Here is a 13564-nt window from a genome sequence, read left to right on the forward strand (position 1 = left end):
GAGGCCATAGGAGGAAAAGCTTTGGAATGTCCTGGAATATTATGAGGCCATTAAAAATAATGAATTAAAGCTAATCCAAATAATTTTCAAGAATTTCCACAAATTATTGTTGAGAAAGGAAAACAAGATGCAAAAGAGTGTGATGCTTTATGGAGCACTTAGCATTCATCTCTCTTGCTTGTAGGTTGTGCATTAGGCAGGGGCAGTTGATAAATCAGCATTGGTAAATAGGAGTGTAGGCTGGACATATACATAGCCTCTCTCCCTGACTCAAAGCAACTTCATCCACTTGCCCATTGTGCTTGCAGTAGCTGGCTGATGGCAGAGGATGGCTTATGTTGACTGGCTGAGTCATTTTTGTGTACCTAATTATTTGGTGCCCTTCAATGTTGGTGCTCCCTTGTGAGTGTTCACATGTTTACACGTATTATGAAACTCCTAAGACCTCATGGTTGATCTCTATTGTTTCATTATGTGTCTGTTTCCCAGTGTCCCTTTTTCCTGATATTCCAGGTTTTCTCCTTTTAGGCTTCTGTAATGAGTTGAACAATGCCTCTCCAAAATTTGTGTCTACTTAGAACCTCAAAATGTAACTTTACTTGGAAATATTGTCCTTACAGATGTAATTAGTTGAATATCTTGAGACAAAATTATTCTGGGTTTAGAATGGGCCCTAAGTCCAATGTCTGGTGCTCTTGTAGAAGAGGAGAGGACACTGAGAGATCCAGAGAGAAGGCAGTATGAAAACAGAGGCCAGGATCAGCATGATGAGTGTGTAAACCAGGGAATGTCAAGGATTGGGGGCAGTCACCAGAAGCTAGAATTGAGGCTTTGGATGGTTTCTTCCTCAGAGCCTCCAGAAGAATCAACTGTTCTGACACCTTGATTTCAGATTTCTGGCACCCTTGAACTATGAGGAAATAAAATTAAGTCAATCAATTCATGGCAATTTAAATAGCAGCTCTAGGAAATCAGCACTGTATCTAACCAGCCAACCAACATTTGTCACTGTCTTTGAGTCCATGTATATTCTAAACTTAGACTAATTTTATCTTCACAAAAAGTAGATGATAAGAGCTTCCATAACTGGAAGCTCTACCTATTGAGGGGATTTCCCTTATTATTTTCTTTCAAGGCTACTACCCTTTGGACATCTCTCACACAATAAAACTGACATATTAAGTGAAAAATTTCTGTATATTGAAAGACATCTTTAAGAAAGTGGAAAAATAAAGTGAGATAAAATATTTACAAAGATAAAATATGGCAAATAACTAATAGCAAGAACATAAAAGATATCTACAAGCTAATAAGAAGGCCACAATGAGATATCTTTTTAAAACCCAATCAATTGGCAAAATGAAGAAGTCTAATACCATTAGATATTAAGATAATGGAGAGGATGTGGATTCGTATACTAGTGTATACTTCACTGGTAGGAGTATAAATTGATTCAACTATTTTGGAAAATAATTTGGCATTATGTTGGCATTAAAGTTGGAGACTCATATAACCTATGCTAAATAATTCCACTCTTAGATATGTTTTCCTACAAGGAAAAATATTTTGCTATATAACTTGAGTAAAAATTAAGCCTCCAAAGATTAGATACACCTCCTTTTAAATAAAAATTTACATTACCAATACACTTGTTAAAAAATCTATTTATTTTTAGAGAGAAGGGCAACAAGGGAGAAGGAGAGGGAGAGAAATATCAATGTGAGAGAGAGAGAGACATCCATCAGTTGCCTCTCACTTATACCCCAACCGAGGGCCAAACCCAAAACCCAGGCACATGCCCTGAACGGGAATTGAATTGGTAACCCTTCATCTCTCATAATGACGCCCAACCAATGGAGCCATATCGGTCAGGGGCCCAATATACTTTCAAGAAATATTCATATTGTGGTAAAACAATAGTTCTAAAAGGCAAAAGGAATAATAGTAGAAGTTGCAGAATAGAGGTTACTTCTAGTGGAGAGAGACAGGGTACAAGATAGGGAAGAGAATGTAGATAGCTGTTGGAAATAATAAATATTGTATTTTTATTCTAGATGGTGCACACATAGGTATTTATTGGTTAACATACAAATATGCATGTAACTGTGTAAGTATATAAGTAAGTAAAGGTCAAGGTAAGTAAAAGTCTGGGTCAAGAATGAGACTGTGCCATAGACAAAGAGTTATGATTAGTTAAGTCAAGTTATGATTAGTCAAGTCTTAGGCACCTAGTATTGGAAACACACCTGGACTTTTCACTGTACAAAGATGTTCCTGGTTGAATCAACATTGGGATCAAGAAGAGCCCTGGACCTGGGACAGAAGGAGAGACAGGATGGGTTTGAGAGGGAGGGGAAAACAGATCTGGAAAAGTCACAACATGGCCTAGGGAGGAAAGCTTGTCAGAAATTCCCTGTGAGAGATGGTCCAGGAGCTTGGAAAACAGATGCTTAAGCATTCATTTTAAGCTCTGATATAAGTAACCTCCCTTATCCATACCCCCCAATAAAAGTCAGCTACAGAGATAAGATAAATAATAATTTTAAAAAGTCTTCATTCAATCACTTGTTCATTACACACATGTTTGTTGAGGTCCTACTGTGGGGGGTACAGCACTAACATTGTAGCAACACACCAGACAGGCCAATCTCTGTCCTCATGGGGCCAATATATAATTTTCCAGAAGACATTAAATGCTAATGCAAAAAACCAAAGCAGCAGAAAGGAGAAGGAGAGCCAGGAGTGAAGGTGCTTCATACTGGTGGTGTTTAGAGTGAGTGAAGAGAAAGCAAGCACAGGGATGATTACTTGTACAACGGGTGAGAACAAAGGAATGGAGACAGTGAACAGGGATTCAGGATTTAGGATTCAGGATTCTGCAGAAGCAGGAACTTACAATTACAAATGTCTAGGAGGACATAAGTCTCTTTTACAGAAAATCATAGAAATATTGGAGAAGGCTCTGGATTGTTCATCGTATGTGGAATGGTATTTGCATCACTTAGTTTATAAATTAAAAGAAAAGTTCATTCCAGGGGTTGAAGAACTTGGGACCACTGCCCCTATACTTCCAACACGTCAACTGTGAAGCTGTTTCTCCACCTTCTTCTGCATCACTGGTTCTTAACATTGAGGAGCAGTAGAGAACAACGGGCATCTGTACTCTGAGAAAGTTTTCCAAGTAATTCTGCCTCAGGACACGGCTCCCCCAGTCCCATCCATCTCCATCAGTGAACATTTTTATATACTAGTGATTCCTTGTTTGGTCATTCTAGGATAGTTCAAATGATCCCAGGTTATAAAATGTTAACAAAGTAGTAAATGAAATTATTAATAACATATTTAATTAAAAAACTAAACTAAAAGGATAATTGTTTAAAAAATAGTATATTTTGCCCTGGGCAGTATAGCTCAGGTGGTTGGGGCATAGAACTGTAAGCAGAAGGTTGAGGGTTTGACTCCCAGTGGGGGCACATGCCCAGCTTGAGAGTTCCATCCCTGGTTTGGGTGCATACAGGAGGCAACCAGTGGATGCTTCTCTCTCACATCTATGTTTGTCCCTCTCCCTTCCTCTCTCTCCAAAAAGCAATAAAACAATGTCCTCTGGTGAGAATAAAATAATAAAATAAAATAAATTAAAATAAAATAAAATAGTAGTATTGTTAAATGAAATGCCAAGATCCTCGATGTCTCAACTTGAGAATATTTGTGTTAGAGTCTGTTTTAAAAATCATTTTTGATCCTCTTTAATAATAGTTCCATTTTGCTGACATTGTTTCCAATATAGTGAAATTGAAACTGGACAAAAAAATGTTAGAAGAATGTTGAATTTAAATAAAAGTCTCTTTGATCTTTCTGTGTGTGTTTTTAAAGTTTTTATTCAATTTATTTAATGCTTTCTATATGCCAAGAACTATTTTAAGCATGTTGTATATATCATTCACTTAATGTTCACAGAATTCCCATGAGTTATATTCATTCGTATCACCACTTACAAATGGGAACACAAAGGCACAGGTTCATCCAGCTGATAAATACAGTGCTGGATTGTCACCAAAGTAGTCTGACTCCTGAGCTTGGTGCTTTAGTTCATTTGCAAAACTGTGTTCAGTAAAATACTCACGTAATTAATAGGTAATGTCCTAATATTGCCCAACAGTAAAAAAACTAGAATACAGAAAACACTTTTTCTCACAGAAAAGTGAAGTTCTTCTTGACTCATATTTTAAAGTTTCTTGTTAAACTGATTCAAAAAACTTGCTGCCTTGAATTTTCAAGGTCTTCCAAGTTCATGATTATCAGCTCATAAATGCTAGGAGAAAAGATGATTCATTGCTGCCTAAATTAAAGTGCAGCAGGTCCTCAGCAAAAACAGTCCAGGGTTAGGAGATGACTAAACCTAAATGCCACATAGAATGTCTTTTATTTTTAGGGGCTTCAGGAAGCGAGATATCCAGGTACAAACACATAACTGACTCAGTGGGATTTGTCAGAGACTATAACTTAAGCATTTTCTTTTGAGTATAAAGAACTTGGTCTTTTTGCCTTACAAATGCCACACTACTTGCTTTCATACCATGTTCTTTCATCTGTGTTTACTACTTTCTTCTAAAGTATATGGAGAGAAATTTTTGCATGTGTGAAGGGAAGCTTTTCCAAATTCCTATTTCTTCACCACATTCCATAGTAAAACAATAATTTTTTTAAAAATCTCAAGTTGCCTTTCTTCTTTCTACAGCTATTTTAGTATTTCCAGGACTTGAAAACACACCCCCACACCCCCACAAGCACCATCTCTGAATAAAAAGTCTTGTGAGCTTATAATGTCTCTATTCTGAAGTATGTTTCCCTCAAGTCCTGTAACCAAGTTACTTTTAAGGACATAAAGTGAGATAGGTCCTTTATGCTTAGTCGAACTCCAGGTCATTCTTTTTTGATTTAAATAGTTTCTTGTTTCCCCAGGACAAATGTTATAGATTTTCTTTTGTTTTGAAACAAAATAAAAGTTTAACAAAAACCACTAATCTTGTGATACATGCTAACCTATTCCATACCATTGAGACAATGTGGGTACCCACTAAAATGATTTCACAACCCATAATTAGGGATGACCCACTCTTTGTAAAGTAAGTATCCTCAAATGTGACATCCCTAGCATATTAAGATGGTAGTTTTCAACCTGGGCTATATATCTGAAATACATGTGGAACTTTTCCAAAGTACCAATGCCTGGGTCACAGATAGGATCTAAATCAGAAAACCAAGGGAGTCATGAGGAAAGTTCATGAAACTTTTCACTTGACAGATTTGGGAGTACAGTTGGGTTGGGGGACGGGTTCCTTTGTCACTGAGAAGTGAGATAAGTGAAGTGAAGGGGTGGGTCCAGGTTTTGTGAAGCCCAAAGCTTGTATAATTTTGGAATTTCTTTTAAGAAAAATAATACAAAATTTGGTCAGAAAATAACTGGTTTTTGTAGCTTGTGATAATAAAACACAAAAATTATAAATTTTAAAAAGCTTACAAATTTCAAAAACATAAAAAATTCCATGAAAGTATTTAAAAAAATGATTTTATATATTTATTTTTAGAGTGAGGGGAAAGGAAGGAGAAAGAGAAGGAGAGAAATATCAATGTGTAGTTGCCTCTCACGTGCCCCCAACTGGGGGTCTAGCCCACAACCCAGGCATGTGCTCTGACTGGTAATCGAACCAGTGACCAGATCGACAGCCTGGTGCTCAAACCACTGAGTCACAACAGCCAGGGTTATATTTGTATTACTTAATGTCTTACATGGCTCTTTAATACTTTTTATTTTATATTTATTAGATTCATACTATGTTTAGAGAGAATAGAATAACTTTGCAGCCTTTCATTTAGCATAGTTGATTAAAGATTTTTTAATTGATGATAGTTGAGAAAACTTTCTTTTTTTAACCCTGTGAAAATTATTTTTATTTTTTATTTTTTAAATATATTTTATTGATTATGCTGTTACAGTTGTCCCATTTTCCCCCTTCACTCCCCTCCACCCTGTAAACCCTCTTCCACCCACATTCCCCCCCTTTAGTTCATATCCATGTGTCATACTTACAAGTTCTTTAGCGTCTACATTTTTCATATTATTCTTATCCTCCCCCTGTCTATTTTCTACCTACCATCTATACTACTTTTTCTCTGTACCTTTCCCCCTCTCTCCTCCTCCCACTCCCCTGTTGATGACCATGTGATCTCCATTTCTGTGGCTCTGTTCCTGCTCTAGTTGTTTGCTTAGTTTGTTTTTGTTTTTGTTTTAGGTGTGGTTGTTAATAACTGTGAGTTTGCTGTCATTTTACTATACATGTTTTTTTTTAATCTTCTTTTCTCAGATAAGTCCCTTTAACATTTCATGTAATAATAGCTTGGTGGTGATGAACTCCTTTAACTTGACCTTATCTGAGAAGTACTTTATCTGCCCTTCCATTCTAAATGAAAGCTTTGTTAGATAGAGCAATCTGGGATATAGGTCCTTGTCTTTCGTGACTTGGAATACTTCCTTTCCAGCCCCTTCTTGCCTGTAAGATCTCTTTTGAGAAATCAGCTGACAGTCTAATGGGAACTCCTTTGTAGGTGACTGTCCCCTTATCTCTTGCTGCTTCTAGGATTCTCTCCTTCATTTTTACCTTGACTAGTGTAATTATGATGTGCCTTGGTGTGTTTCTTCTTGGGTCCAACTTCTTTGGGACTCTCTGAGCTTCCTGGACTTCCTGGAAGTCTATTTCCTTTGTCAGAATGGGGAAGTTCTCCTTTATTAGTTGTTCAAATAAGTTTTCCACTTGTTGCACTTCCTCTTCCTCTTCTGGTACCCCTATAATTCGTGTGTTGGAACATTTAAAGATGTCCTAGAGGTTCCTAAACTTCTCCTTATTTTTTTGAATTTTTATTTCTCCATTCTTTCCTGTTTGGTTGTTTCTTTCTTCCTCTGGTCCACTCTATTGTTTTGAGTCCCAGTGTCCTTCCCATCACTATTGGTTCCCTGTGCATTTTCCTTCATTTCTCTTATTGTAATCTTCAATTTTTCATCTAATTTGCAGCCAAAATCAACCAATTCTGTGAGCTTCCTGATCACCAGTGTTTTGAACTGTGCATCTGATAGGTTGGCTATCTATCGGTTGCTTAAAAGGATGAGTTCTGGGGTATTGATTTGTTCTTCTGTTTGAGCCATCTCTCTCTCCCTCTCTCTCTCTCTCTCTCTCTCTCTTTTGGTCTGGTCGTGCCTGTTACAGTGAGGGGCGGAGCCTTAGGTGTTCACCAGGGCTGGGCACCCCAGTCGCTAGACTGTGATATTGTATGTGGGGGCGGGGTCAAGAGGGAACGATGGTGGTAGCTCTGTTCTCCAAGGGACCTTAATCCCTTCTCTGGGATCCTGGGTTGCTCGCACTGCCTTGCTTTACAATTGCCGCCTCACTGGGTCTGCCAGCTGCTGCTTGCGTACTCAGGGTCCACCCACTGCGATCTTGTGCACCCCAGATGCCTTACATGCCCCCGGGTGCCTTATGCACCCAACTCTCCCTGTTCTCCATGCTGCAACCCACGCCTGGCTGCTTGTCTCTGCCCCTCCTACCGGTCTGGATGAACGGGTCTATTTCAACTTCTTGGCTGTCCAACTTCCATTCAGATAAATTTCTGTCAGTTCTGGATATTATTCTGCCTCTAAATTGTTGTTGTTCCAATCTTGGTTGTGCGTGGAGGTATGGTGCATTCACCTATGCCTCCATCTTGGCCAGAAGTGAGAAAATTTTCTTACAGCTTCACAACTTGTTATTGAAATACCATGTAAAATTTTCTGTCTACATTAGTTTGCTAGGGCTGCCATAACAAAATACCACAGACTGTATGGCTTAAACAACAAATATTTGTTTTGTTACAGTTTTGAAGGCTGAAAGTTCAAGATCGAGATGGAAACAAGTTTGGTTTCTCCTGAGGCCTCTCTTCTTGGCTCATAGATGTCCACCGTCTTGCTGTGCCCTCATATGTTTGCACCTCTGTCTTTGTTGCCTTTGTCCCAATGTCTTTTATTATTAAGAATTAAGATTCACCCCAATGATCCCATTTTAACTCAATTACTTCTTTAAAGGCCCTCTCTCCAAATACAGTCAGATTCTGTGGTGCAGGGTTAGGGTTTCAAAATATGAAATTTGAAGGGACACAATGCAGCCCATAACACTGTCAAATTTGGAAAAATATCTCTCAAATTTGTTTCATTTATGAGGGTAAGGAAATCAGAGCCTTAAAACTGTCCCTGTGTGGAGGTGGAATGGTGTAGATACTGCTACAGAGAAGCCTAGGACAGGCCGTTGTAAGGTTTCCTCCAATGCTCTCATGAGGACTAAGTGCATAGACTTCTACTTTCACTTGATCATAGAGTAAATTTAAAACGTATTCACTAGGAACATATTTTTGCAATATTAAAGGACATAGAAATTTGTTAAGTTTCAACTCTCATTGAAAAATAAGAAGAGACAATGGAGAACACTGGGCAGTAAAATCAAAAAGAAAACAAAGGAACTTAAAACTATATAGTTCTACATGGTCTCTTCTTATTTTTCAATTATAGTTTATATTCAGTATTATTTTGTATTAGTTATCATGTGTACAGCATAGTGGTTAGACAATCATATACTTTACAGAGTGTTCTTCCTGATATTTCCAGTATTCACCTGATACCGTACATTGTTACTATAATTTTATTGACTGTAATTCGTATGCTGTTATCTACTAATGGAGTTTTGTGCACTTCTTTTTGGATTTTGTTGAGAAATAAATTGGTAGCCAAGTAGTGTTATAGGGCCCATATACTGGCTATATATTTTCTATGTAGTAAAATAAACATGTTTTTATATAATCATTTTAAATAAATTGGAAATGCTAAGGATAAGGATACCCAAAATTTACATTTTGACTCAAAACTGTACAGACTCCTCCTCAGTCTGTCTCCCAGGTTTGTTTATGAGAATTCAAATGGTATAACACAGTTTTTATTCTTTGACAGTGTGATATTACGGAGAAATTATTCCTCTGTTATTGTTCAGCTCAATCATCATATATTCTTAATCCTTAATCATCATTTGTATTACCTCATTTTCTTTCTTTTTCAGTTTCCTTGGATTATTAGTGTTTTTGTTACTGGTCTTTAAGAGCTCATTTATGACTAAAATGTTAACATTTCTCATGCATTGCCCATGAAATGTCATGCTTTTTGTTATTTTACTGTGGTGTTTTATTTTGGTTGTAATTAAGTTGTGTATTAAAATATAATCATGTTCCATTTAATGAAAAAAGTTACCCTGTGAAATTATTACTTGTAAATACTCTTAATTGGTGACATGTTAAACTAGTTTGATATCTACATTCTAATTACACTGATTTGTGCTATGTCTCTGTAGATGTCAAATCAGCAAAAAAGAAAATTGAAAACATTATCCAATGATTTACTTTTCCTCGTCACTTGTGTTTTTAGACAATCTAAGTGTTTACTAGTTAATTCTATTTGAAATTTATCACTTTCTCTTTATTTCCATTTTCAATATAGTTTATTGATTATGCTATTACAGTTGTCCCATTTTCTCCCTTTCACTCCCCTATACCCTGCACACCCTCTCCCACCCACATTCCTCCCGTTTAGTTCATGTCCATGTGTCATACTTACAAGTTCTTTAGCTTCTACATTTTTCATATTATTCTTATCCTCCCCCTGTCTATTTTCTACCTACCATCTATACTACTTTTTCTCTGTACCTTTCCCCCTCTCTCCTCCTCCCACTCCCCTGTTGCTAACCTTCCATGTGATCTCCATTTCTGTGGTTCTGTTCCTGCTCTAGTTGTTTGCTTAGTTTGTTTTTGTTTTTGTTTTTGTTTTAGGTGTGGTTGTTAATAACTGTGAGTTTGCTGTCATTTTACTGTACATGTTTTTATCTTCTTTTTCTTAGATAAATCCCTTTAACATTTCATATAATAAGGGCTTGGTGATGATGAACTTCTTTAACTTGACCTTATCTGAGAAGCACTTTATCTGCCCTTCCATTCTAAATGAAAGCTTTGTTAGATAGAGCAATCTGGGATATAGATCCTTGTCTTTCGTGGCTTGGAATACTTCCTTTCCAGCCCCTTCTTGCCTGTAAGATCTCTTTTGAGAAATCAGCTGACAGTCTGATGGGAACTCCTTTGTAGGCTACTGTCTCCTTATCTCTTACTGCTTCTAGGATTCTCTCCTTCATCTTAATGTTGGGTAATGTAATTATGATACGTCTTGGGTCTAACTTCTTTGGGACTCTCTGAGGTTCCTGGACTTCCTGGAAGTCTATTTCCTGAAGTCCAAGTCTATTTGCCAGAATGGGGAAGTTCTCCTTTATTATTTATTCAAATAAATTTTCCACTTGTTGCTCTTCCTCTTCCCCTTCTGGTAACCCTATAATTCGGATGTTGGAACATTTAGAGATGTCCTGGAAGTTCCTAAGTCTCTCCTTATTTTTTTGAATTCTTGTTTCTTCATTCTTTTCTGTTTGGTTGTTTCTTTCTTCCTTCTGGTCCACTCCATTGATTTGAGTTCCAGTTTCCTTCACATCACTATTGGTTTCCTGTACATTTTCCTGTATTTCACTTAGCATAGCCTTCATTTGCTTATCTAATTTGTGACCAAATTCAACCAATCCTGTGAGCATCCTTATTACCAGTGTTTTGAACTGTTCATCTGATAGGTTGGCTATCTTTTGGTTGCTTAGTTGTATTTGCTGTGGAGCTTTGATCTGTTCTTCTGTTTGGGGCTTTTTTTTTTTTTTGTCTTATTGAACCTGTTATGTATGAGGGGTGAAGTCTTAGGTGTTCACCAGGGCGGGGCAACCCAGTTACTGGGTTGTCACACTGTATGTGGGGGTGGGGTCCAAGAGGGAACAATGGTGCTTGCTCAGGTCTCCATCAGATTTCAGTACCTTCCCCCACATCCCCCAAGCAAACTGGGTCGTTCTGATGCTGATTATCCTGTGGATGGGTTTATGTACGTTCTAGGACCCCATGGGTCTCTCCAGTGAGCTCTCCTGTGAGGCTGGGAGTCTCTGCCAACACTTCAACCCCCACAGGGTGTTTTCAATAGGTGCTTTGAGGCTTTATTTCCCTGTGCTAGGACCCTGGGTTTCGTCATCTGTCTTGCTCCCCAGTTTCGCCTGGTTTATCTGTGTGCAAATGTGGGACCGCCCAGCCCACCAGCCTCCTTGTGTGCAGTGCCCAACCACAATTCGCCACCTCACTGGGTCTGCCAGCAGCCGCCTTGCCTAGAGTCCTCCCCACCCAGCTGCCTGACTCTGCTCCTCCTACCGGTCTGGATGAAAGTTTCTTCTTTAACTCCTTGGTTGTCAGACTTCCACTCAGTTCAATTTTCTGTCAGTTCTGGTTGTTTTTGTTTTTAAATTGTTGTCCCTCTTTTGGTTGTGTGAGGAGGCACAGTGTGTCTACCTATGCCTCCATCTTGGCACCACTTTCTTTTAATTATTGCTTTTGGTATAGTCTGAAAAAGATTTTACAGTTCCCTTTTCAACATTGGATTAATTTTTATTTATTTTTGCACATCTTTATTGCTTTTCTTACATAGTAGATTAGTTTTTATTTTAAACCTTTCTTGGTTATTTATGAAATAAATAAATTTAAATTATAGAAGAAATTATGCTTTACATAAACCAAATCAGAAGGTTGTAATATCTCACTGTTTTGAGAAAATTGAGCTAAACTTCTTGCCAAATTGAAGTTGCTGTTTCTTTTAAAGTCAAGTATGTAATTTTTATTTAAAAAATGATGTGTGGTATTTTTATAAGTGTATATACTGCATCAATGACTATATAATCTTAACAGGAGAGAACTTTGGTTTTGAGAAGCTATAGATGAGCACTGAATTTCCCACTACCATTTTGTTTGTCTGATGTTGAAAGCACTTTTACAGACTAATTTCTCTCTCCATACATTTCAACCCTTGCTTCTCAGTGATGACCCACATTGTTCTGGGGCCAACTGAATATAAAAGGGTTATTCTTTGAACTGGCTCTGACCCTGCCACTTTTTGGTGCCAGGAGAGTTGTCACTGAGGGGTTAGGGGTATTCCCAGAAACCATTTGTCCTCTGGGACAGCTAGTAATAACTTCACTATTCCCAGAAATCACTGAGAACCACATAAATACCCCACTCAACTCAGACTGAATGTATCCCCATTTTACCTTTTACTTTAACTAGACTCCAAATGTGCTTGGGGCCACGCGGCATCAGTGGATATAAGGGAAGTCAGAGTGAAAAGACGCAAAGTCTTCACTGATTAAAATTTCTAACTTTTGCATATTTCACAAAAGCATATGACTATATGAATATGTTGCTAGGGCTGCTCCCAGGGCTCTGAATTAAGCTTTGTTATCTTCATGGCAATCTGACTCTGGAAACATCTAGGAGCCCTGCTGTCTACACACCATAAATGCCATTTGAGATTTCCTCTTAATACAATGGTTCCCAAACACTTGTCTTCACATCAGTACCAGTTATGACAAAAGTTTCAATAATATAAAAAGAAATGAAAAAGATGACTACAGTGTGATAAATACCTGTCACCTAAGGCTATCAACTGTTCTCTCTTGAGAAAGACTGTCATTTTTTAATGAGTATATCCTTCCTATTGATTTGGTGTTAAAATATCCTTCCTTATTTAAAATATTGGTGATAATAGAGAGCAAAATGTAAAGCTTATACTTATGTCAGTCCTTCTATCTCCCGGATAGATTTCTTCACGTTCAGCATGTATGAACAGGGGGAGAGAGAAATGGAAGGCTGCATGGGACAATGTACTGCCAGGAGGCTCAGGAGTGCATTGGTCTCTTTTGCCCACATTCTTTCAACCAGACCTCAGTTCCCCAGTTCCACCCTGTATGCCCGAACACCTGGGAAATGTGTGCCCAGCAAGAGAATGCATCGGTGAAGGTAACATTTTCTCTATTGCACTGTCTTTTCTTGGGTTCTGATAAAGTTTTAAGCAGAAGTAAGAAATGATCATTTTTTTTAGGCCTCTAGTCTGTTTCATTACCTTTTACTACAATAAGATGACAACATTAATACCTAGTGTATTGTTTTCTATTGTCGTCTAACAAATTATCACAGACTTAGTGGCTTACCCAATTATTATTTTACAGCTCTGTGGCATAGCTGGATTCTGGATACTGTAAACCAAAATCAAGGTGTTGGCTGCAATGCATGCTCCTCTGGAGACCCTGAGGAAGAATTTATTTCTGAGCTCATTCAGGTTGTTCATAGAATTCAGTTTCTTGCAGCTGTGGGACTGAGGTTCCCACTTCCTTGTGGTTGCATCCATCTTCAGATCAGCAGTGATGCATCGACTGCTTCTTGTGCTTCCAATGACACTGAACACCACCCCCTCCCACACTTTTAAGGTCTCAGGTAGTCATCTTGGGCCCACCCAAATTATCTCAGATAATCTTGTTTTAAGGTCAATTTAGCCATAACTTTAATTATACATGCAAAATCCTTTTTTTTTTTGCCATGT

The sequence above is a fragment of the Phyllostomus hastatus genome, unplaced genomic scaffold (genome assembly GCF_019186645.2).
Source record: "Phyllostomus hastatus isolate PE091 unplaced genomic scaffold, TTU_PhHast_1.1 phas_scaffold_39, whole genome shotgun sequence".
Classification (NCBI taxonomy): domain Eukaryota; kingdom Metazoa; phylum Chordata; class Mammalia; order Chiroptera; family Phyllostomidae; genus Phyllostomus; species Phyllostomus hastatus.